At 43.7% G+C, this 25640-nt stretch overlaps 1 protein-coding gene across 3 annotated transcripts in view; it reads right to left on the minus strand.

The window, feature by feature from the left end:
* The window catches only part of ANO10 (anoctamin 10), a 392133-nt gene that overhangs the window by 86874 nt on the left and 279619 nt on the right, over window positions 1–25640 (minus strand). The gene's annotated exons all lie outside the window — the stretch shown is intronic.

The raw sequence follows: 25640 nt of genomic DNA on the forward strand, positions 1-25640 counted from the left end.
TCTTATGTCTGGTTGAGGTGTTGTGGATGAGGCGGTTATTCAGGTAGATTGGACTGTCTCCATATAAAGTCTTAAATAGTAGACAGTAGAATTTAAATTGCATTCTTGCTGGTATTGGAAGCCAATGTGATTTGAGATATGCTTCTGTAATGTGGTCATGTTTCTTCAATGAGTAAATGAGTCTTAGTGCTTTGTTTTGGATAGTTTGTAGTTATTTTGTTATAGTTGCAGGACAAGGGAGATAGAGGATGTTACAGTAGTCAAGTAGGCTTAGTATTAGGGACTGAACTATGAGCTGTAATTGTGTTTTTTCGAAGAATTTCCGAATTTGTCTTAAGTTTCTCATGACTGAGATTGATTTTTGTATTGTTTTATTGATTTGCGGTTGCATGGTGCAGCATCTGTCGATTGTTATTTCTAGTAATTTTAGGGTGGCTTGAATGGGGTAGTTGATTGCGTTGATTACAATGTTGGTTATGGTTGGTATTTTGTTGGTTTCTAGGAGGATGAATTTAGTTTTATCTGGGTTCAATTTCAGTTTGTGATCTTTCATCCAGGTTGCTACTGATTTTAGTGTTTGGTGTATTGTGTTTGTCATGGAGAGTTTTGGTTGATCGAAGGGTATGAGAATGGTAATGTCATCTGCATAGCTGTAGGAGGTTATGCCTTGTTTGTCCAGGTGTGAGCTGAGGGAGGCTGTATAGAGGTTGAATAGAGTCGGTGATAGAGGGGATCCTTGGGGAACTCCGCAGGGGTTTGACCAAGGTTCAGATTTTTCTTTGTCTGATTTTACTCTATAGGTTCTTGATTTAAGGAATCCTTCAAACCATGAGTATACTTTATCTGTGATACCTATTGTATCTAGGATTTGTAGTAGTATGTTATGGTCCACCAAGTCGAATGCAGCGGTCAGGTCTAGTTGTATGAGCATCATTTTTTTTCCTGAGCTGAAGTGTTGTCTGGCTGTGTCCAGGAGAGATCCTAGTAGTGTTTCTGTGCTGAAGTTGTTTCTGAAGCCAGATTGCGGATTGAAAGAGTCCATAGAAGAGTGACTAAGATGGTTAAGGGGTTGGAGGAGCTGCCGTACATCGAAAGATTAGAGAAACTGGGCCTCTTCTCCCTCGAACAGAGGAGATTGAGAGGGGACATGATCGAAAAATTCAAGGTACTGAAGGGGATAGACGTAGTAGACAAGGACAGGTTGTTCACCCTCTCCAAGGTAGGGAGAACTAGAGGGCACTCTCTAAAGTTGAAAGGGGATAGATTCTGTACAAATGTAATGAAGTTCTTCTTCACCCAGACAGTGGTAGAAAACTGGAATGCTCTTCCGGAGTCTGTCATAGGGGATAACACCCTCCCGGGATTCAAAACAGTTCGACAAGTTCCTGCTGAATAAGAACGTGCACTGGTAGGGCTATTCTCAGGGCGCTGGTCTTTGACCAGAGGGCCACCGCGTGAGCGGACTGCTGGGCATGATGGACCACTGGTCTGACCCAGCAGCGGCAATTCTTATGTTCATATTAGGAAGCTGTACCCAGAAGGGATCTATCCAGCTATTCTCTGAGAAATTCATCTACCTTGAGTATTTGTGTTATATTTACTCAATAAAGCATAATCTCAAATTATGAGGATTATCTACTTGTGTATCAGCATGGGGGGGGGGGGGTTAAACTTCTGCTAAAGTGTAATCTAACATCTGGGATTTGGTTATACAAAAGCAGCAAAAATATACTTAAAACAGATTTGCATTATTATATACAAATCTACCTCATAATCATTGGAAATATCCTGAAAACCAGACTATGACCCAACTAGCTATGACCCAAGAACTGGGTTGAGGACCAACAATCTCAACATTTATGCATTTAGACCCAGATTCTATATAGTTCAACCCAAATTAACTGTTTAACAAGTTAATCAACACCAGTAATTGGCAATTAACACCTAATAATTGGCACTAATTAGAAGTTACGCACACAACTTTTTAAGCACATTCTATAAAGTGGTGTGTCTAAATTCTGGTGCGTTAATCTGAAAAGGGGCATGGCCAGGGGAGGAGCATTCCTAAATGCTATATACACTGTTATAGAATATACCCGATCCGTGTATAACTTAGGTGTAGGTATTTAAGCTTGCTTTCCATTGGCCTAAATGAGTGTACCTAGTCACACATATGGGTGCTAACTGTGATTCTATATATGGTGAGTACCTTTTATAGAATCGTGCTAAGTGCTGTTCTGGTCACATATATTTTTTTAGGCACCATATATGGAATTTGGGGGTAAATGGATGCATAAATGTTGGAGCCTATGTTATAGAACCACCCTTATCCACTTAATCTTTGGCATTGCCCTAGCCAGAATGCCTGCTGGCCTGTCGTCATAAAACTACATAACTGTTCGCCAGACATTAGTTGTTCAATCACAATTTATGTGGTCATTGAGCCCAAATGTTTAAAAAGCAAATGATTTATGCAGTTACTCTGACTTTACTAACTTAAATAGTTCTAAAAACTGATCTCACTAATTCCAGGAGAAGTTCTTGAGTGACTTCTCTAATTGGATGCTATATTAGCACTTCCTGTGCCTATTATAGCAACTATTACAAATTATTTTTGTTCTACGGCATGTAGAACAAATGCTGTCCTCACAGTAGGAAAAGAAAATATGACCTGAAAAACCTTTGAGGTTATAGTGGCATGAATAACTTCTGAGTCAGACAATTCTTGGAAACTAATACCATTGTTGAATTAATTCAAGTACTGTAGTTAGGACACACATTTCCAGGATGTGTCTTTTCCATATATGATTAACATTTGAACTCCTTCGTATATTAAAAATCACATAAAGCTTGCGATTTTCACATGTAGTACCTTGCAATGCTTTATGCCAAAAGGAAATCTACATCAAACTAATAAAAAACCTTCACAAAAATCACAGCACATATTTTCTGTCTCTTACTCACGACATCTCCTTAACCCCCACCTTAGCTCTATTTACTTGTACATAAATAGGCTGGGAACGGAATAGACAGAGGCTATGTGCCCACAAACGATCTGTTGCCAAAAACTTTAGGAGTGCTGCAGAAGCCTTGCCCATCTATTTTTGGCAAGACGTGGTGGGATTGCTCAGGACTTCCCACACATTCCCTCCTTTAAGAATAAAGTAAACATATCAGAGAAAGTAGGGCACGTGCAAATTATTATGCAAAATGGCTTTGGACTAGCAACATATACATTATTATTTACAGTAGATATTTAGCACTTCCTTCACTACTGCTGCACTCGCCTACCCTTCACCCTCTTGAGGGAGGAGCGATTGTTTCTCTAATACAAAGCCACATTTCACTACCTTAGATTTAAATTTTTCTGACATTCCAAACACAGCACTGCATCTATAAAGCAACAAAGCAGGTATCCTAAATATTTGTCTTCTATTCAATGAAGTACAAGTACAAATAAGCACTGTTTCCTTTTTTTATCTTTATTTTTAAGTTTCAAATCCTTGTACGGAATAGCCTGTCCAGGGCAAGAGGGAGCCCAAGCCCTCCTGCCCTGGCGAACCACAACCCCCCCGCTGACATCGGGGCAAGAGGGAGCCCAAGTCCTCTTGCCTAGCAATCCCCAACCCCTCCTCCCCGCTGAGTCCGATGGTGCCAGGAGGGAGCATAAGCCCTCCTGGCCCGGCGATCTCCATCTCCCCTCCCCCCCCAACGATCCGGCCTGGAGGGAGCCCAAGCCATCCTGGCTCGGCGACACCCTCTAACCCCCACCCCCCACTAAAACACGGGCAGGAGGGATCCCAGGCCCTCCTGACCTTGACGCAACCCCCCCCACGACCGGCCCCCCGAACTCCCGATTGGCCCCCCTGCCGACCCCATGACCCCCCCACTCCCCTTCCCCGTACCTTAAAATTGTTGATCGGATGGACGGGTGCCAAGCCCGTCCATCCGATAGGCCAGCCATCTCGGGAATGGCTGGCCTTAGGGCCTGATTGGCCCAAGCGGCTCAAACCCACCCACAGGTGAGGTTTGAGGCACCTGGGCCAACCGGAATCAGCCCAGTTGTCTTAGGCCCCTCCTGTGGTTTTGTGTACCGAGACTTCAATCTAAGAGAGCTTGACTCAGTTTCCAATAGTTAGATTAAGCTGAAAGAAACATATTGAATGGATCTCAAAAAGGATTAATTACCAAAGTGTTTAGTAAACAGAATAGTTTTCAAAGCTTTACAAAAAAAAGAAAGGGAACCAGAACTTCTCAGGAAAAGTGGAAGATCATTCCAAAGTTGTATTAACTTGAAGGAGAGGCCAAAAATCTTGGTTCTTTTGATACCTTTACTAGATGGGCAGGAAAGCTTAAGTTGTTGATTGCCTCTTGCAAAAGAGAATCTATAAAGATTCCAAGATAAAGGAACTAAGGAAGTAAAAATACCAAAAATTTTAAAAACAACACAGGCACACTTGAACTGGACTCTATCTCCCTCCTTCCAACTACCCAAAAGTTTCCAACTATCCAAAAGTTTGGAAGGAAAAAGGAGGTGCTGCTGTTGGGAGATTTCAACCTGCCAGATGCGGACTAGAATGTTCCATCTGCGGAATCGGAAAGAAGTAGGGAGATTGTGGATGCCTTTCAAGAGGCTCTGCTCAGACAAATGGTGATGGAACCGATGAGGGAAAAAGCGATATTGGATCTGCGGGGTAACTTGTTAGGATCGCCAGGGCCCAGCCACTACATCGGGAGCCAGCCCAGAGAGAGGCACGCGTGCACCGCGCCGCCCCTCCCCCGAACCTGCGGGGTAACTTGTTAGGATCGCCAGGGCCCAGCCACTACATCGGGAGCCAGCCCAGAGAGAGGCACGCGTGCATCGCGCCGCCCCTCCCCCGAACCTGCGGGGTAACTTGTTAGGATCGCCAGGGCCCAGCCACTACATCGGGAGCCAGCCCAGAGAGAGGCACGTGTGCACCGCGCCGCCCCTCCCCCGAACCTGCGGGGTAACTTGTTAGGATCGCCGCCAGGGCCCAGCCACTACATCGGGAGCCAGCCCAGAGAGAGGCACGCGTGCACCGCGCCGCCCCTCCCCCGAACCTGCGGGGTAACTTGTTAGGATCGCCAGGGCCCAGCCACTACATCGGGAGCCAGCCCAGAGAGAGGCACGCGTGCACCGCGCCGCCCCTCCCCCGAACCTGCGGGGTAACTTGTTAGGATCGCCAGGGCCCAGCCACTACATCGGGAGCCAGCCCAGAGAGAGGCACGCGTGCACCGCGCCGCCCCTCCCCCGAACCTGCGGGGTAACTTGTTAGGATCGCCGCCAGGGCCCAGCCACTACATCGGGAGCCAGCCCAGAGAGAGGCACGCGTGCACCGCGCCGCCCCTCCCCCGAACCTACGGGGTAACTTGCTAGGATCGTCGCCAGGGCCCAGCCACTTCGTCGGGAGCCATCTGTTACTACACGACCTGGCACTAGCTGCACAACCAGCCCAGCTATCTTACTCCATATACTCAACTTGTTAGCACTAGGCTACCGTACGACTATCCTTCTTCCCCAGAGATAAGCTTCCTCCACTTTATACCGTAAGTTCTCCCCTCACTTAAACCTCTCTCTCAATTCAACTCAGTTCCTTACTTCCAACTCTCTCTGTCTCCTCAACCAATTTCTCTACCTCTACCCATTTCCATTGCTCGCTGACTGCCACACCCAGTCAGGCAACAGTCCCTACTTCTCCCAATCCAAACCGCACACCTTTTCACACAACATGGCAATCTGCAATAAACAGCAACTACTCTTAGGGATACTATACCTATTATGCTCTACATGCTGGGGCAATGAAGACAACCCCTCCCAACCCATGCACACCTACCCCATCCCCTGGCGCAGACCAGTCGAGCTAACTAAGCCTTCCAACCCTCTCCAACCCCTACAAAACCAGCCACAACAAGACCTCCATCAAATCAAAGTACTAAACACCACCCGCAAACACCGTAAACCTCACAGAAACAAGACCTGTAACAGAAACTTAAGAAAGATAACATACTCTGAAATCCCCACAGCTAACAGTTACGAAAACATTAAGGGATACTACCTAAATACCCGTTCAGTGAGAAACAAAGCACAAATAATAAATGATTGGATACTACAAACAAAACCTGATCTCCTATTCTTGACAGAAACATGGATGATCTCTGACAATGACACTATCATGAAAGAAATCCTTCCCCAGGGATACAAAATCATTACACTATCAAGAAACTGGAAAAAAGGAGGAGGACTAGCGATCATCCTAAAAGACCACTTCAACTACATCAAGACAGACTCCAAATCATCTGAAAACCTTGAAATACTAACCTGCAAAATTACCAACGCACAGTTAGAAGAATCTCTAATTACAACTTTATTCTATATCCCACCCAAAAAATGGGCAAACGCTAAAGAGGAATTCGCCGAATTCCTTACCTTATCCACCCTAAAAGGATCATACAACCTGCTTCTGGGAGACATAAACACACATCTAGAACAACAGACAAAACCGGAAATATCCGAAATCGCCAACCTCCTAACATCACTAGACTTTCCAAACCCTGACACAGAAATAACCCACGAAAAAGGACACAAACTAGACTTAATCACCTTCTCCCACAAAGAAACAACAGATCCCAAAATACAATACTACCCAGGACCCTGGGAAAAATGCGTCTGGTCAGACCACTTCATTGGCAAGTTCAATCTACACTGGCTAAAACAGAACACACAACAAAAACGCAAAAACGTCAATACGAACACAATAACCAGCCGGGGTATTATTAACCCAACAGAATTCTGGACCCACTATGAATTACATCCCATAACTAATGATAATCAGGATTTCCCTACAAGATGGGAAACTTACAGCAAAGAACTCCTAGACCAAATAGCACCATATAAAACATACAAAAAGAAAAATAGACCACCAAACGAATGGTTTGACTGTGAACTATTAACCACCAAACAGGAACTAAGAAAATTGGAGAGAATCTGGCAAAAAACAAACAATGAGTTAGACAAGACAAACTGGAAACAAAAAATGAAAACATACAAAAATCTGATCAAAGAAAAACGCACTAAGCATTATGCAAAAAAAATTGGTACTTCAAAAATAAACAGCAAGGAATTGTTCAAACTAGTAAAAACAATAACCGATACAACACAAATACTGAAAAAGGACAATGAACCCACTCCATCGGCACAAACCCTAGCCAACTTCTTTCAAAATAAAACCGCTAACTTAAGAGCAACTCTACCCACTACCATAACAAATGCTCTTCAATACCTCGAACCTCACGACCAAGACACCAGAGTAGACATGATATGGGACCACCTCGAATATCCAAATTGGCATCAATTCCTAAATCTCTTCAACAAATACACCAAATCTAACTGTCTACTTGATGCATGTCCCCCTAAAATCATGACAGTTGCCCCTCTAGAATTTAAAAAGGAACTATTCGAATGGCTAACATCCGCCTTCACAAGCGGAACACTAAACAAAAAACTGGGACACATACTAATCACTCCAATCCCCAAAGATCAGAAAACCTCTTCTGCTCTGACATCCAATTTCAGACCCATAGCAAACATTCCCCTTTTCACAAAGTTACAAGAAGGATTGGTCAACCTTCAACTAGTAAACTACCTGGACAAATTTAACATCCTTAGTGAACACCAATCAGGATTCAGAAAAGGATACAACACAGAAACTGTCTTAGCCTCCCTACTAAACCACCTTTATGATCTCTTTAGCAAAGGCAAAAGCGCACTAATTCTACAATTAGACCTCAGCAGCGCGTTCGACCTGGTAGACCATGAAATCATGCTACTGTGCCTTGAAATAATGGGAATTTCTGGAAAGGCAAAGAAATGGTTCCAAGAATTTCTATCAAACAGATCCTACCGAGTAATCAGCAATGGAAATTATTCCAAACCATGGAAAAACCCATCAGGCGTGCCTCAAGGTTCCCCCCTATCACCCACACTTTTCAACATCTATATCGCCTCCTTAGGCCACCTCCTACAAAAACTAAACTTAATACACTACATTTACGCAGACGACATATCCATCCTAATCCCCTTAAATGACATCACAAAAGAAATTGTAGACAATCTCTCAAACGTAATGACCGAAATCGATAAATGGACTACCAATTTCAAACTAAAATTAAACGCAGAAAAAACAAAAGTCTTTCTGGCTAGTCCTAATGACAAAATTACGAGAACATCGATAAAAATAAACAATCACGAATACCCAATTTCTAATAACATAAAAATACTTGGTATCACCCTAGACACACACCTAACTATGACTGACCACACAAACTCACTAGTGAAAAAATGTTTTTACACGCTATGGAAACTAAGGACCATAAAAAAATACTTTGACCCAACATCATTCAGGTTGCTGGTACAGGCATTGATCTTATCCATTCTTGACTACTGCAACATCATCTACTTGGGCATCCCACAAAAAACAATAAAAAAACTGAGATTAATACAAAACACCGCCGTTCGACTAATCTTCGGACTAAGAAAAAACGACCACATCAGCCCCTACTATAAAAAGCTGCACTGGCTTCCAATAGAAGCGCGAATACTATTCAAATTTGCTTGCACCTGTTTCAAGCAAGTCTGGGGACTAGCACCTTCATACCTACAAACTCACTTCATCCTACACAACCCCACACGAGCGACCAGAAACAAAAACATATTTGCATACCCAAAGATTACGGGCTGCAGATACAAATCATTCCTGGATAGAACCTTTAAGTTCCAAGCGAACAGACAGCAAGTTTGGCTGAAAAACTACATAAACGAACCCAACCTGTCTTACAGTGCATTCCGCAAATCGATCAAAACCGCCCTATTCGAAAAATTCACGGACTAAAATCGTCCCCTCCCGCACTAGGACTCCCCTCCCTTTAAACGCCTTTCTTTCTTTCTCAAGATGCCCCTCATGTACTCAGATATTCGCTATCCATAGTACTCCAATTCAAATGGAAGTTCTAAAGAAATACTCAGTTACTCATTACCCATTGAACCCCAATCTGTAACTTTCCCCTCTTCACTATTGTATTATATTTAGACTCATTGTACGATACTGTATTAGACTTATGTGTGGTGTTGTCTTTAGACTTATTGTATTGTATTATATTTAGACTCGTTGTATTATATTGTACTGTGTGGTATACACTCATTGTATTGTATTGTATTGTATTGTTTTGTCTTGTATTGTATTGTATTGTGACCTTGTTATTCGCTGAATGTCCAGCCTTCTTACAGTGTGAACCGCCTAGAAGTCACCTGACTATGGCGGTATAGAAAAAATAAAGTTATTATTATTATTATAATGTTCGAGTGGGTGCTCACCTGTGAAGTAGCGATCATCAAACGGTTTGGTTTGATATAACGGCTAAAATGGATAGCGGCTGCACGATACTTAAAGTCCTAGATTTCAAATGTATGGACTTTAATGCAATGGGAGAGTACCTGAAGAAAGAGCTGTTAGGATGGGAGGACATAAGAGAAGTGGAAAGACAGTGGTCTAAGCTGAAAGGAGTGATAAAAATGGCTACGGACCGTTATGTGAAGAAAATAAATAAAAACAAGAGAAAAAGGAAGCCGATATGGTTCTCCAAACTAGTGGCGGAGAAAATAAAGGCGAAAGAGTTGGCGTTCGTGAAATATTAAAAAAACCAAGAAAAGGAGTGCAGAAAGGACTACAGGGTGAAACTGAAAGAAGCCAAGAGAGAGATACGTCTGGCGAAAGCACATGCGGAAGAACAAATGGCTAAAAATGTAAAAAAGGGAGACAAAAATTTTTTCTGATATATTAGTGAAAGGAGGAAGATGAAAAATGGAATTGCTACATTAAAAGATGCTGGGAACAGATATGTGGAGAGTGATGAGGTAAAAGAAAATGTGCTAAACAAATACTTCTGTTCTGTGTTCACAGAAGAAAATCCTGGAGAAAGACCGAGATTGTCTGGCAAAGTTACACGAGAAAATGGAGTAGATTCTGCGCCGTTCACGGAGGAGAATGTTTATGAGCAACTTGAAAAAGTGAAAGTGGACAAAGCGATGGGACCAGACGGGATCCATCCCAGGATACTAAGGGAGCTCAGAGAGGTTCTGGTGAGTCCTATTAAAGACTTGCTCAACAAATCTCTGGAGACGGGAGTGGTTCCTGGGGATTGGAGGAGAGCGGATGTGGTCCCTATTCACAAAAGTGGTCACAGGGATGAAGCAGGAAACTACAGGCCGGTGAGCCTCACTTCGGTTGTTGGAAAAATAATGGAAGTGTTGCAGAAAGAAAGGATAGTGTACTTCCTTGAATCTAATGGGTTACAGGATCCGAGGCAACATGGTTTTACAAAAGGTAAATCATGCCAGATGAACCTGATTGAATTTTTTGATTGGGTGACCAGAGAGCTGGATCGAGGACATATGCTAGATGTAATTTACTTAGATTTCAGCAAAGCCTTTGATACGATTCCTCATAGGAGACTGTTGAACAAACTTGAAGGGCTGAAGTTAGGACCCAAAGTGGTGAACTGGGTTAGAAACTGGCTGTTGGACAGACGCCAGAGGGTGGTGGTTAATGGAAGTTGCACGGAGGAAGGAAAGGTGAGTAGTGGAGTCCCTCAAGGTTCGGTGCTGGGGCCGATCCTGTTCAATATGTTTGTGACATTGCTAAAGGGTTAGAAGGAAAAGTGTGCCTTTTTGCAGATGATACCAAGATTTGTAACAGAGTAGACACCGAAGAGGGAGTGGAAAATATGAAAAAGGATCTGCAAAAGTTAGAGGAATGGTCTAATGCCTGGCAACTAAAATTCAATGCGAAAAAATGCAGAGTAATGCATTTGGGGATTAATAATCGGAAGGAACCATATATGCTGGGAGGGGAGAAGCTGATATGCACGGACGGGGAGAGGGACCTTGGGGTGATAGTGTCCGAAGATCTAAAGGTGAAAAAACAGTGTGACAAGACGGTGGCTGCTTCCAGAAGGATGCTGGGCTGTATAAAGAGAGGCATAGCCAGTAGAAGGAAGAAGGTGTTGATGCCCCTGTACAGGTCATTGGTAAGGCCCATTTGGAGTATTGTGTTCAGTTTTGGAGACCGTATCTGGCGAAGGATGTAAGAAGACTTGAAGCGGTTCAGAGGAGGGCGACGAAAATGATAGGAGGATTGCGCCAGAAGACATATGAGGAGAGACTGGAAGCCCTGAATATGTATATCCTAGAGGAAAGGAGAGACAGGAGAGAAATGATTCAGACGTTCAAATACTTGAAGGGTATTAACGTAGAACAAAATCTTTTCCAGAGAAAGGAAAATGGTAAAACCAGAGGACATAATTTGAGGTTGAGGGATGGTAGATTCAAAGGCAATGTTAGGAAATTCTACTTTACGGAGAGGGTGGTGGATGCCTGGAATGCGCTCCCGAGAGAGGTGGTGGAGAGTAAAACTGTGACTGAGTTCAAAGAAGCGTGGAATGAACACAGAGGATCTAGAATCAGAAAATAATATTAAATATTGAACTAAGGCCAGTACGGGGCAGACTTGCACGGTCTATGTCTGTATATGGGCTTTTTGGGGAGGATGGGCTGCAGAGGGTTTCAATGGCTGGGAGGGTTTAGATGGACTGGAGTAGGTTTTAACGAAGATTTCAGCAGTTGGAACCCAAGTAAAGTACCTGGTAGAGCTTTGGATCCTTGCTCAGAAATAGCTAAGAAGAAAAAATTAAAAAAATTTAAATTGAATCAGGTTGGGCAGACTGGATGGACCATTCGGGTCTTTATCTGCTGTCATCTACTATGTATGTTACGATGTACCCCTCCCCCATGGGTGCTTCTCTCTCTTTCCAACCCCCCTCTCCTGTGGGTGCTTCCTTCTTTCTCTCTCTCTCTCTTTCCAAATCCCCGCGGATGTTTTTCTTTCTTTTCCCCTCCCTCCTTCAGTCCTTCCCTCCTTCTCTCCCTTTCTCATATGTTCTGTGGAATGATCACTCTGCCTCCAACAAACCACCCTACTTTCATGACTTCTTTATCTCCCATTCTCTCCACTTGTTTGCTCTACCTAAACATGGATTTGCCCTGAGGACTCCATTGCAGTTGCTGCCCTGTCCCATGATGGTTACCACTTCTCCCTATTGGTTGAGGTGGAGGTGCTGGGCTGCTTCATGCAGATTTCAACTTCTTCTTCCACTTCAATCACACAGCCTTTCCTCATTTGAAGTCCACTTCATCTGCCTATTCGACCCTCTACCTCTACGGATAGCAATCATTTATCATCCCCCCTCCCCCCGACAAGTTCCCTTCTTCTGGCTTCCGGCTTTCTGGCTTCCTTGATTCATCTTTTCCCTCTCTCCTTCTTAGATATTTTAACATTCACGTTGGCGATCCCTCTGACACTTATGCCTCTAATTTCTTACTTTAACCTCCTCATTCAACCTCCAGCTATGCTCCACTACCCCCACTCATCGGTATGGTCACTACCTTGACCTTGTCTTTTTCAACTGCTCTCTAACTTCTCTATCTCACTGATCCATCTCCGATCATCATCTGATAACCTTCACAATTACTGTCCCTCCCCCTCAGCCACATCCAGTTATCACCAACAGGTTTCTAAACCTTCAAGCCCTCAATCCTTCCATGCTCTCAACTACTGTTTCACCTCTCCTCACCTCCACTAAGTCTGTCCTCGAGGCTGTCTCTTTCTACAATTTTATTCTCTCCTCTGCTCTGGACACACTTGCTTCCCCCTGTTCTCTGATCTGTCAGGCGTACCAAATCTCAACCCTGGCTCACTCCCAGTATCTACTACTTATGTTCCTGTGCCAAGTGCCTTAGGCTCAAATCTCATACATAGGCTGACTTCCTTCACTTTAAATTTATTCTTACCTCCTTTAATTTTGCTCTTACATTGGTCAAAAAGAATGCTACATCCAGCTAACTCCCTTTCTTCCAACCCCCGCTGTCTCTTTGTCATGTTGAACTCCCTTCTCAAAGCACCCCCTCCTCCGACTCCTCTCTCTCCCCAGACAATGGCTGGATTGCTCTTGAATTTGCTGCAAAATCACATCTTTCTTCCATTTCCATCATCCACTCTCCTGACCTTCGAGTTCACACCATCCCTTCTTCCTTCATCCAAGCAACTCAGGAAGCACCCATACATCCTCACTTTGCCTGGTCTCACCTTCTTGACCCTCGTTCAACTACCACAGACTTTTCTTCCTTCTCTGAAATCACGGGGTCAGCCAAGCTTACTACATACCCCTCAGAACCTATTTCCACCCTTCTATTTGATTCCATCTCACATACTATCATTCCTCCCATCTGCCATATCTTCAACCTATCCATTTCCACTGGGGGTTCTTTCCTGCCCCCAAAGAGATTACTAGAATACCAGGGAAGGTTGAGGGATGACCTCTGCTGTTAGAACCAGAGCCAAGTGCCTCTGGTCCACCACTCAGATGAACCATATGTATAGAATTCTAGATGGCCTGTAACATAGCATGCCACCTCTCTGAACTAGAGTTTACTTTTTTAGCTGCAGGCCCTGACAACAGTTGCATCCTAAAACAACTGAACCTACAGAAAGCAGGTCAGTCTTTTTTTGTTATATGTTCTGCATTGGGATAATATATTTGGCACACCCAGGGAAATACATTACTGGCTACACAGTTTATTTGAGCCATATTTAAGATTAAGGGGTCCTTTTATCAAGCAGGGGTAGAGGGTTTAACAAGCGTAATACTGCGCGTTACACCGCCTGCCACGCTAGCCGCTAACGCCTGCATTGAGCAGGCATTAGATTTTTAACCGGCCGTGGGGGTTAGCGTGATGAAATGTCCGATGCACTAACCCCGCTAGCGCGGCTTGATAAAAGGACCCTAAATAGTTTTTCGGGAAGTTTTATGGTGCTCAGAAAACTGCATGGTGCAACTGCAAAACAGTATAAAGTGGTTTATGATTAAATTCTCTGTTCAGAATGCTTGAGATGTCTGCCCTCATGTTCATGCTTATCTTTTCTAAGCAAAAAGTCTGCTTTCCCTTTCAGAGAAGAGAATATGCTCAGGAGGAACATTTCATAAATCAATCAAATTTACATTAATATATATCTACATTCTTTTAAGACATCTGTAATCCCTTCTCCCTCTTTTCTTTTAGGGGTAATTATATATTTTTTCTGCATATGTGCATTATCAGGAAACAGTGCACATCAATCAGTTCGTAGAGCATACTTTTCCAAAAAGTGTGCACTAGTTATGATTTTGCCCCAAAATGAAAAAATAAGCAATAAAATAAAATTATGAGTGATTACAGAATAACTGTGTACACCATCAAAGTCTGTATCTAAAGATAAATGAGCAATTGTTGTTTCTTACTGTTCTTGGTCTCTGTTAGTGTTTCTCTCTCATAGTCTTTAATGTCTGTGTTAATTTCACAAGAGATGTTTGATGTTCATTAAAGGCAGTAAAAAAAAAAAAATATCCTCACAGAAGTGGCCAATTAATCCCCTGCCAAACCTATTTGCTATGGTGAGGGTCTGTCTGTATGAAAGAGGCCAATTATTCTGATAGCAGTTTGTTAGTAGGCGGCCAGGGGGGCAGAGAGGAGGGCTTGTAGGGTGCCCCCCCCCCCTGGGTGCCTCCTACCCTTACTGCACCACTGGGCATACTAATGTTCTTGTGTCCACTGATATGTTTACAGAGCTACCTTTTCCTTGGTAGGCCTTTGTTGTGCGACTCTTGGAAGTAAGTCCTCTGATGGTATAGTAGATTTGCTTTATTTGTCCTGTATTACTTTAAGGCTTTGTATTACATCATAATACCCCTAATACTAGGATTTGGGGTTTGGATTTAGCTCACATCAGTGTGAAATATATTCAGGTACACTAAACTTTTTCCTGGAGAGCTTACAACTGGTTTGCACCTGAGAAAATGGAGAGTTAAACGACTTGTCCAAGATCTCAAGGAGCAGCAGTTTCTCTGGTTCTCAGTTTTTCTACATCGATGGCTTTTTGCATGGTGCTACTCACGCTCTCAGTAATCTGCTTTGAATTCACAGTTTTCTGTATGCTTTACAGCAGATCTTAGCTCTGTAGTAGTTGGATCGGACCCCAGAAGAAGGTTATCATTAACTGAAACACGGACCGTGTCGGGTCCACACCACACTCATTGCTGTGTGTTAAAGGGATTTACAAACTGATTTGCATTGTTTTAACCTGTGAAGACTTTTATTGCATTGCATTATTTGCGAAGACTTTTATCAAACTTTTACATCAGGAGCACCAGTTCCACAGCTCTGTCTTATGTTGGATGTTCTCTGGTTCTCAGCCCACTGCTCTAACCATTATGTACAGCTATACAGATAATAAGTAATCCAAACACTAAATGGGATTGCTGCATGGTGCAGACAGGGCCAGTGCAAAGAGATAAGACAGCGGTGCTCATACAGTTTTGGTGCCCCCAAATATTGGAGCTCCCCTGCTGTTCATAAAACACTTCCCATATTGCGGCAGCCTTAATTCAGATGATGAGCAAGGGCTCCAGTGATAAATCCAGTAATCCATAGTTTAGTAGGAGCTTACACTATTGCAACTAATATAATAAAACGCTAGACGCGCATGCGCACTCAGACCTGCATGATCTGAAATCCCTGATCTGTGAGATGTATGTCCATGGCTTTGCAGGAGTGTGCATGCTGCGAGTCCCCAGCCTTACTGCTTCCCAGCCGCATTGCTTTCCAGCCGCCAGCGTTGGACTCCCTGCTCTCCATATCGCAGTGTACAGACCGGTAGGGCACTGGGAGCTAGGGAGAAAGCAAGGGCTCAGTTCGTCTTCGCCCCTCCCCCCCAATCCCCGTTGAGCCTCCCACCCGATTTTCTCTTCTCGCGGTCTGGCTGGCTACCTTAGTCTCTTGCTGCCGCCACCATCCTCTTCCCCTCCCTTCCCGCGGTCGACAAACCTCTTGGCTCCAGCAGCGGCTGCAGCACTGTAAACACGCTGCTTCGCCGCCTCTACTGCCTTGATTTGCTCTTCCATGTCTCTGATGACGTCATCAGGTACACGGAAGAGCAAATCGGGGCAGTAGAGGCCGCAAAGCAGCGTGTTTACAGTGCTGTGGCCGTTGCTGGAGCCAAGAGGTTTGTCGACCGCGGGAAGGGAAGGGGGTGGCGGAGGCGGCAAGGGACTAGGGGAGCTGGCCAGACCGCGAGAAGAGAAAATCGGGTGGGCCACGAAGAGACAGGGAGGAACTGGAGCGGAAGAGAGAAAGGGGCCTGCTTTGGGGAAGGGGTGTGCTTGGAGGCAGACAACTTTGCTTGGGGGGGGGGGAGACAGAAGGGGGCCACAGAGAGACAGGGAGGAACTGGAGCTGGAGAGGGAAAGGGGCCTGCTTTGGGGAAGGGGTGTGCTTGGAGGCAGACAGCTTTGCTTGGGGGGGGAGACAGAAGGGGGGCCACAGAGAGACAGGGAGGAACTGGAGCGGGAGAGGGAAAGGGGCCTGCTTTGGGGGAGGGGTGTGCTTGGAGGCAGACAGCTTTGCTTGGGGGGGAGACAGAAGGGGGGCCACGGAGACACAGTCAGGGAGGAACTGGAGGGGCAGAGGGAAAGGGGTCTGCTTTGGGGGAGGGGTGTGCTGGGAGGTAGATAGCTTTGCTTGGGGGAGACAAAATGGGGGGCCACGGAGAGACAGCCAGGGAGGAATTGGAGGGGTAGAGGGAAAGGGGTCTGCTTTGAGGGGGAGGGGTGTGCTGGGAGGCAGACAGCTTTGCTTGGGAGGGGAGACAGAAGGGGGGCCACGGAGACACTGTCAGGGAGGAATTGGAGGGGTAGAGGGAAAGGGGGCTGCTTCGGGGGGAGGGATGTGCTGGGATGCAGATCGTTTTGCTTATGGGGGAAGACAGAAGGGGGCCACGGAGAGACAGTTAGGGAGGAACTGGAGGGGGAGAGGGAAAGGGGGCTGCTTTCTAGCACCCGTTAATGTAACGGGCTTAAAGACTAGTATAATAATAATAATAGCTTTATTTATATCCCGTCATACTTTTCAGTTCAAGACGGTGTACAACAAGAGGAGCTGTAGGACAGCGAGGTGGCATTACATCAGTTAGATTTGGAAAGGAGCGGAAGATAGTTGAGTGATGGGGCGATAAGGGGAAGGATGTAGGAACGTGTAAGACGAGGTAGGTGATGAGCAGAAATGAAGGATCAGATATACTGATTATATTAGATTCTTATCAATGCAAGGAATTTGTTTACATAAACTGATTGGTGCAGAGACACAGAAGGAAGGCTTGATGGTGGACATTTTTATGTGTGTGTGTGTTGCTTATGTGACTGTTGTATTTGCATTTTTAGTTTGATTGTGTGGGTATATTGCAATTGTCTCCCACAACACCCAAGCTTAGGGTCCAAATTGGTAGAAGAAAAGAGAAGCTACCTAGAAGCATACTATCGCAAGAATAAACTCAGATAATGCACTTTTTCACAGTAAAGCTTAATCAAAGGTACAGGAAATAAAAATGAAGTCGAGCAAGTTTTCTAAAAGGTTGGGTTTCCCATTTAATTGAAAACTGCACCCACAGTTTGTGCTCAGTGGGGCATGTCAGATCACAGTGGGAGAGTTAGTACATCATTGTACCCCCTGTAGGCTCACATTCCTTTGCTTTTATGTTCTGCTGCAATCAGTCTCCATGACCGCTAAGGTCCATAGGGCAGGGTTTCTTTGATTTCTTTTTACCTTGATCTCTTCTTTGCCTTTTTTCCCTTCTTTTTCTGTGCTGTGTGGTGGTACTGACTGACAGTGCTTTATAAATAATAAACACTGTACACAAGCGGGGACACACATCAAATAAACCCTGCTTTCTAATGAAGTCTTATTTGAGGCCTGGGCATTTGACACTTTGGTTTCTGGGGTACTTATCTCCATTCTGATCAATATTTCCATAGGCAGCAGCACTAGGGAGCTGATCTCATGCGATTTGCAGGGGCTATAGATTTTTAGACACTTTGCAAATAATCTGACAATCTGATTTAGTTTTACTCTGCTGTCATATTAGCCTAGAAATTAATGTCTTGCAAGCACTTGAGCTTGTGAACGCTCTTGACCACTATTTTAACTTAGCAGGTGGTGTGTGTGTGGATGGGGGAGGAGGAGGGTGAAGGGGTTTTCTGTGGTATGATGTATCTATAATGATCAGAGGATGTTTGAAAGCATTGTTAGACAGCATGCAAGATGGTTTGCTGCAAACATAAAAACATTCTATAGGAGACAGTTTTAAAGGTTTCTTGTTGCATATAAAACAATTGTATGTATTGTGTCTTATAACATAGGCACTTCTTTGAACTTCTCACACAGGTGCCCTATTATTAAATTAGCTCCCAAATGGGCAAAAAAGGAGAGAGGCATTTTAATTTAGTAGGACATAGTTATTTTTGTAGGTTATGAGACCTTTTATGGGATCAAAATACACATTATCTAGAAACATACATGCACATGAGGTTTTGAGATCAGAAGAATAAACTTCTAGGTTCTCAAAAGATTATGCCCATTATTAACTTGAGTAATTTATTGGAAAATCCGGTGGCATTATCGTATGATACGGTGTTATTCGGTACTTCTATGAGAGTAAAAAGTCAAATATCTTCTAATAATAACAAGCTATTACTCATTATAATAGGGGTTGCCATACAACATTACAAAAAATTGGAAAAACTGGGACCAACTGAGTTATAATTTTTGGTTGAATTCTTTATGTTACATCTTTAGAATGGAGCGTGCAATATAGCAGGGGCATTTAAAGAAATTTAGGGAGATTTGGGAGCCATTAACAAAATACTGTAAAGAATGAATATTTATTTTTCCCTTTGAATATACATGTCCGGGGGGGGGAGTAATTTTTGTTTTTATTACGTGCAAAGATAATAATGGGATATATGGGGGGGATATTTGATCTGAATTAGTCTTTGTTAGTTTATTAAGTGATGTTAAAGTGTACAATGATTTTTTCCTGTATTCCACTTATTTAAAGTTTTAAAAATGAATAAAGAATATAAAAAAAAAAAACGAGTAATTTTTTTTCACATTATTTCTACTGAAAAGATGTTTCAAATAGATACAGTGGAAATATATTCAACTACTACAGATGTATAAAATATATAATGAAACCTATGTCAGCCAAACTTGACACTTATACTCAATTAGCTGTCAAAACACCCTAAACAGAATGATGTTATAATCTAACAAACCAGAACCTTGTGTGGATTCTTTATATATCACATGTTATTTTATCATTCAATGCACTATTGTATTATCCAAATTGTCAGCTTTAGGACAAAGTCTCTGAGGTGGTGTGGATGCTCAATCAGCTCTCCTTGTTTGGGCCCAATAAAATTGTAGGGACCTCTGCAGTTGGTGTTGCAGGGCATTTGCATTCACATAGGATCCTGGTGAAGAAATAGCCTGTGGTCTATGGTGAAGTCCAGCAGATGGAAACAATCTCTGCAGTGGGGGCAAATGGGTGAGGGTTCTGATAAAGCCTAAGGTGATAGCTCTAGATTTTATATGGCCTGAATTGTAATCTTTGAAGCAATATCTCTTTAAACATTTCAATGAATTTTCCTTTTCTTTGAAAGAAGTGTAATCTCAATTAGAGTTGTATGATGCTACACATATGGATCATGCAAATAAACTGGACGTTCTGGAGTTCAAAGTGTTAGAGCAGTGTCTCACAAACATTTTCAAGCCCGGCACACTAAACTCGGGGCTGCATCTACAGGGCCTCCCGACATGCACAGAGGTCCATGCAATGATGTCAAGCGCATGTGTGACATCATCACATCGACATCTGCAAATGCACGGAGGCCTTCTAGACAGATCTCTGAGGTTGCTAACCCTGAAATTATTAGGCCAGTGGGAGAGGTTTGGAGAGGAGGAGAGGCACCGACACCAGCTGACTGCCTCTCGTGGAACACCCAGAATCTCGCTATGGCTCGTAATTTGCGATACGCTGTGTTAGAGAATCAGGGCATCAATTCTGCTTTTATTAACAAAGATCAGATTCTGAAATGCAACACTTAAAAACTCAAAATTATCAGTAAGTGTCTGAATTTAATGTTCTTGAGCTTTTGGAAATATGTCAATTGCAGGGATTGAAATACCTTATGAAGATGCCAAGATATCTGTTGGATGCCCTGGTGTCAGCTTCAAAGTTTACTATTTATCACAAAGAAAATAGGAGAATGAGTGAAGATGACTCCCATATGGTGCAGTCATCTCTGAAGAGCCTGTACAGGAAACTTCAATCTCCCTGCTGAGGCTGAAGTTTCCATGGTTACTGTGCTAGTCTCCTCCATTCTTAAGCCTGATTTGGACTGGACACTTAATCAGTCCTTTCCTCATATTTCTACAGTGAAAGAACAAAAACACACACAGTTGGTACAACCAGTGGCGTAGCAAGGGTAGGAGGCGCCTGGTGCGAAGGCATGCCTCCTCGCCTTCCTCTTTGCTTCCGCTCCTTCCCTGCCACATTTGTGCCCTCCCTTGCCCCCTGTACCTCTTTAAATCTTCGCCAGCGTGAGCAGCTTCTCCGGCCTGCTGCGCACGCTGGCGTTGGCTTTCCCTCTGATGTCACTTCCTGGCCCCACGACCTGGAAGCGATTTCAGAGGGAAGCTATGTTGGCACAAGCAGCAGGCTGGAAAAGTTGCTTATGAAGATTTAAAGAGGTAGGGGTGGAAAGGGAGGGCGCAAGCATGGTGTAGCAGACAGGTGCAGGCGCCTCCACCAAGATGGTGCCTGGGATGGTCCCCCCCCCCCCATTACTATGCCACTGGGCACAATGCCCAATAGCATTGCCTACTGGTACTCCATTTTCTACTTTGCTATCCCGACAAACATATAATTAAGTTTCAAAAAGATATAACCTAGCCACTGAAGATCTCCCACTTAGAAACACAGAAAAATGAAGGCAGATAAAGGCCACTTGGCCTATCCGGTCTGCTCATCTATGACATTTACTATCCCTTTCCCTCTTCCTTAGAGATCCTATGCACTTGTCCTAAGCTTTCTTCAAAATCAGTTACAGTCTACTTGAAGAACATCTCTTTATGGTTTTACCTAGGACAAGGGTGTCAAAGTCCCTCCTCGAGGGCCGCAATCCAGTCGGGTTTTCAGGATTTCCCCATGAATCTGCATGAGATCTGGTATTTGCATGCCCTGCTTTCATTGTATGCTAACAGATCTCACGCATATTCATTGGGGAAATCCTGAAAATCCGACTGGATTGCAGCCCTCGAGGAGGGACTCTGACACCCCTGACCTAGGAGAAGTGTGTTTGTGTGTGTATGTGGGGGGGGGGGGGTTGTTTGTTATAAACTGTAACCACATTAAGTACATGTATACAGACATGTCTACTGCTTTGCCATTTTTAAAAATTATTTTCTGTTTGAGTTATATAACCACTTCTTTAATTTGATTTTCTTTTGTTTTTTCTCAAATTGAGAATGATAAAAATGCTGATCTATTTTATTTCTACTGTTACTTTACTCGGATAAAAAGTTTAGAATATTTCCTGTATTATTTTGTCATGGGTCATTGTATTTCTTTCCAGTATATTGTTCATTTTTGCTTCCATATTTTAAGATCCTTATTAAATGTAAAGCTTAAAAATACCCCCAGGCAAAAAGAGGGATTGTTTAATTTGATTAGCTGGTTCTATATTGATGAATATCTAATGTGATCTGGTAAGCACAATGTCTTATTAAGAGCAAAATGCTGTAGCAAGCTGACATCTTTCCATCTGGCACTTCTCCAGCCATTTAATAGCTTCAACCACACAGAATTAAACTGTGCAGTTATAGGGATACATTTAAATAATATTTTCATTGCTTGCAGGCCTGTTGAAACCACATTTTCAAAGGGAAATACGCCACAGATATTCTTGTAATCTCAAACTTTGCACCTGATCTAGGTGCATGCTCAGTGTTATAAAGCAGTAGTGAGGTTTTTTAAATAAACCCCCCTATGTGTTGCTTTGCTTTCAGGCATGAGTACAAGTGAGACATTGCGAGTACCTGTGGAGGGGAGGGCAATTTCAGTAAGGTTGGGATTTGGGGTCCAGATGCTTTCAATTACAGCTCCTCAGAGATTTTTCTTTTATTTATTTTTTTATCTCAAACCAAGTCTGATCATTGTAGTAATACTCTTGGTCTAGGAGCCATGCACCATACACTAGGGGCCTGTTTTACAAAGCCGCACTAGTGGCTGCCATGTTGCAACAGCCCCGAAGCCCTTTAAATCTCTATGGGCTTCGGGGCCGTTACCGCGGCTTTGTAAAACAGGCCCTAGGGTTCATTCAGGAATCCCAAACCTGGTTTACCAGGCAAAACCTTTCAGTAATGACCATGACCTTCTCCCTCCACGGCCTGTGAATGCTGCCTCCACTGGATCCTACAGCCAAACAAGTGATTGAAATGGACTACAGAACTACTTAGCCATCGAGTCAGCCCTAACATATTTTATACAATAAATGCTTCGTACACTGTCTTATATTAATTTAGTCTGCAGAGAAAATAAGAGAGGAGAAGGAATTGCCATCATAGCCAGAAACACCATAAACCTAAAAATATAAGACAAAACAACCAACCCATACATGGATTTACTAGCCTGTCAACTTTCAAGCACACCACTTAAAGGAACACTAACATGAATGCTCTGCTACATAACCCAGGTAACTGGAACACAGCAAAACCAATATTTGAAGATTTTATATCCTAGGAGACCTCAACCTCCACCTCGAAAACCAATCCTGCAAACAAGTAGAAACCTTACTATCATACTTCGAGGCCCTAACATACAAAATATTAGACCCTAAAACCACACATGAAAAAGGATACCAATTCAACATCGCAGCCTACATGTCCCAACAACCCAGAAAACCAGAAATCCAAACATCAAACAGAAAATGGAACCGTTCCCTCTGGTCAGATCACTATACTTACTCCTTCGAAATCAACTGGACCAATGACAAAAGCACACCAACTACTCAAAAAATAACTTACAACTCACGTAAATACATCAGCCCTACCATATTCTGGACTAAAGCAGATACACTCCCAAAAACTTCATCTCACAATGGAGCCTTCTAAGTACAGCAACACTGGATGAGCTAGCCCCAGAACAACCCAAAACCAGAATCCATAGAAAATCAGACAAATGGTTTGACAGCGAACTACTCCTACTCAAAAGGCAATGCAGACAACTAGAAAGAAAATGGAGCAAAAGTAGCCAAGAATCTACAAAAACAGAATGGAGAATACTGAACCAAAAATAAAAACAAAAACTGAAAGAAAAAAAGAAAGATACTACACAAAACAAATAGGAGAAGGATCCCAAGACACAAAAAAACCTATTCCAGATACTAAAAGATCTCACAGATACCACACCCTATCTAACCAATAGCAACTCCCCCCACTTCAGCCACCCTCCTAGTCACATTCTTCAAAAACAAGATAGCAACTATCAGAACCATGTTCAATGGAACTCCTACTCACCTAGAAAAGATCCCAAATTCCCCCCACAGAGAAAGAATCAGTTGCAGCAGACAGAACATAGTCCCACTTTGTTGGTCAGACTTCAACAAACTATATAATAGATACAGCCACACAACCTGTGATCTTAACCACTGCCCCCCATACCTATTGAAAACTTCCAGTACACTATTCCGCACCATGCTCCTACAATGGATACAAACTTTACTCACAGACAGCCTTTTCCCACAAGATCTCAGTGAAATCATCATAACTCCAATACTAAAAGACCCCATCCAACTACAGACCCATAGCGTCTATCCCATTGTATGTGAAGCTAATGGAAGGCCTCGTAGTTAAAGCCCTAACTATATACCTAGAAAACCACAACTTACTCCACCCCACACAATCTGGTTTTCGAACCAACTACATCACTGAGACCCTACTAGGAACACTCATGGACACAGCTAGACAACACCTCAGCACAGGCAAGAAAATGCTGATCATACAACCAGACCTCTCAGCAGCCTTCGACCTGGTAGATCATGACATCCTCATACAAACACTAGACTCCATAGGAATCTCAGGCAAAGTACTATCATGGTTTAAAGGCTTCCTACAATCCAGAACTTACAGGGTTAAAACAAACAAAGAAAAATCAGAACCATGGTCCAACCCCTGCGGAGTACCCCAAGGATCACCTCTGTCGCCCACACTCTTCAACTTATACATTGCCTCCCTCAGCTCCTGCCTAGACAAACATGGCCTAACCTCTTACAGCTATGCAGATAACATCACCATTCTCCTCCCCTTCGACCATCCAACGTCCACCATGATAGGCACGATACACAGAACACTCGAAACTGTAGCAACATGGATGACAGAACACAAACTAAAACTTAATCCTGACAAAACAAATTTCATCCTCCTAGAAAACAGCAAAACCCCAACCTTAACAAACTTAGTAATAAACTTGATCTCATACCCCACTCAACCCACACTAAAACTCCTTGGAGTACTGATTGACAGAAATTGTACCATGCAACCACAAATCAACAAAATAATAAAAACATCATTCGCTACTTTGAGAAATCTAAGACAAGTTTGAAAATTTTTCGACAGTAGACAATTCTAACTTTTGGTACAATCTCTAACCCTTGGCCTAATGGACTACTGCAACATACTATACCTCCCCTACCCAGCGACCATGATAAAACAACTACAAACAATATAAAATACAGCCCTAAGACTCATCTATTCACTGAAAAAATACGACCACATCACAGAGGCAATCCACGACTCACACTGGCTCCCAATACAGGCAAGAATACACTTCAAATTCTATTGCCTACTATTTAAAGCTATAAACGGAGGCAGCCCAACCTACTGGAACAACTGACTAATTCAATCCACCTCAACCAGACACAGGAGAACCACACACTATTCACACACCCACCAACCAAAAATGTCAAACGAAGAAAACTGTATGACGGGGAGCAGCTTACCGGACTGGAGGAGAGTTTGTGGGGTGTCCCGTTGCTGGTCCCGGAGTGTACAGCGGCGGCTTTCCTTCTCTTGATTGGCGGTGCATAAAGGCACTTACAGAGACGGACCCCTGACGTCACTGGGTCCATCTCCGACAGCATTAAAAGCACCCGCTGCTGTAGCCACACTGGGAGCAGCTTACCGGACTGGAGGAGAGTTTGTGGGGTGTCCCGTTGCTGGTCCCGGACTGTACAGCGGCGGCTTTCCTTCTCTTGATTGGCGGTGCATACAGGCACTTACAGAGACGGACCCCTGACGTCACTGGGTCCGTCTCCGACAGCATTAAAAGCACCCGCTGCTGTAGCCACACTGGGAGCAGCTTACCGGACTGGAGGAGAGTTTGTGGGGTGTCCCATTGCTGGTCCCGGACTGTACAGCGGCGGCTTTCCTTCTCTTGATTGGCGGTGCATACAGGCACTTACAGAGACGTACCCCTGACGTCACTGGGTCCGTCTCCGACAGCATTAAAAGCGACCGCAGCCGCGCGGCCGAAGGGGCGTGCCCTAAGGGGCACGCAAGGCCCCTTGGGAGCCCCTTAGGAGTC

This window comes from Geotrypetes seraphini, chromosome 2 (assembly GCF_902459505.1).
Source record: "Geotrypetes seraphini chromosome 2, aGeoSer1.1, whole genome shotgun sequence".
Taxonomy (NCBI): Eukaryota; Metazoa; Chordata; class Amphibia; order Gymnophiona; family Dermophiidae; genus Geotrypetes; species Geotrypetes seraphini.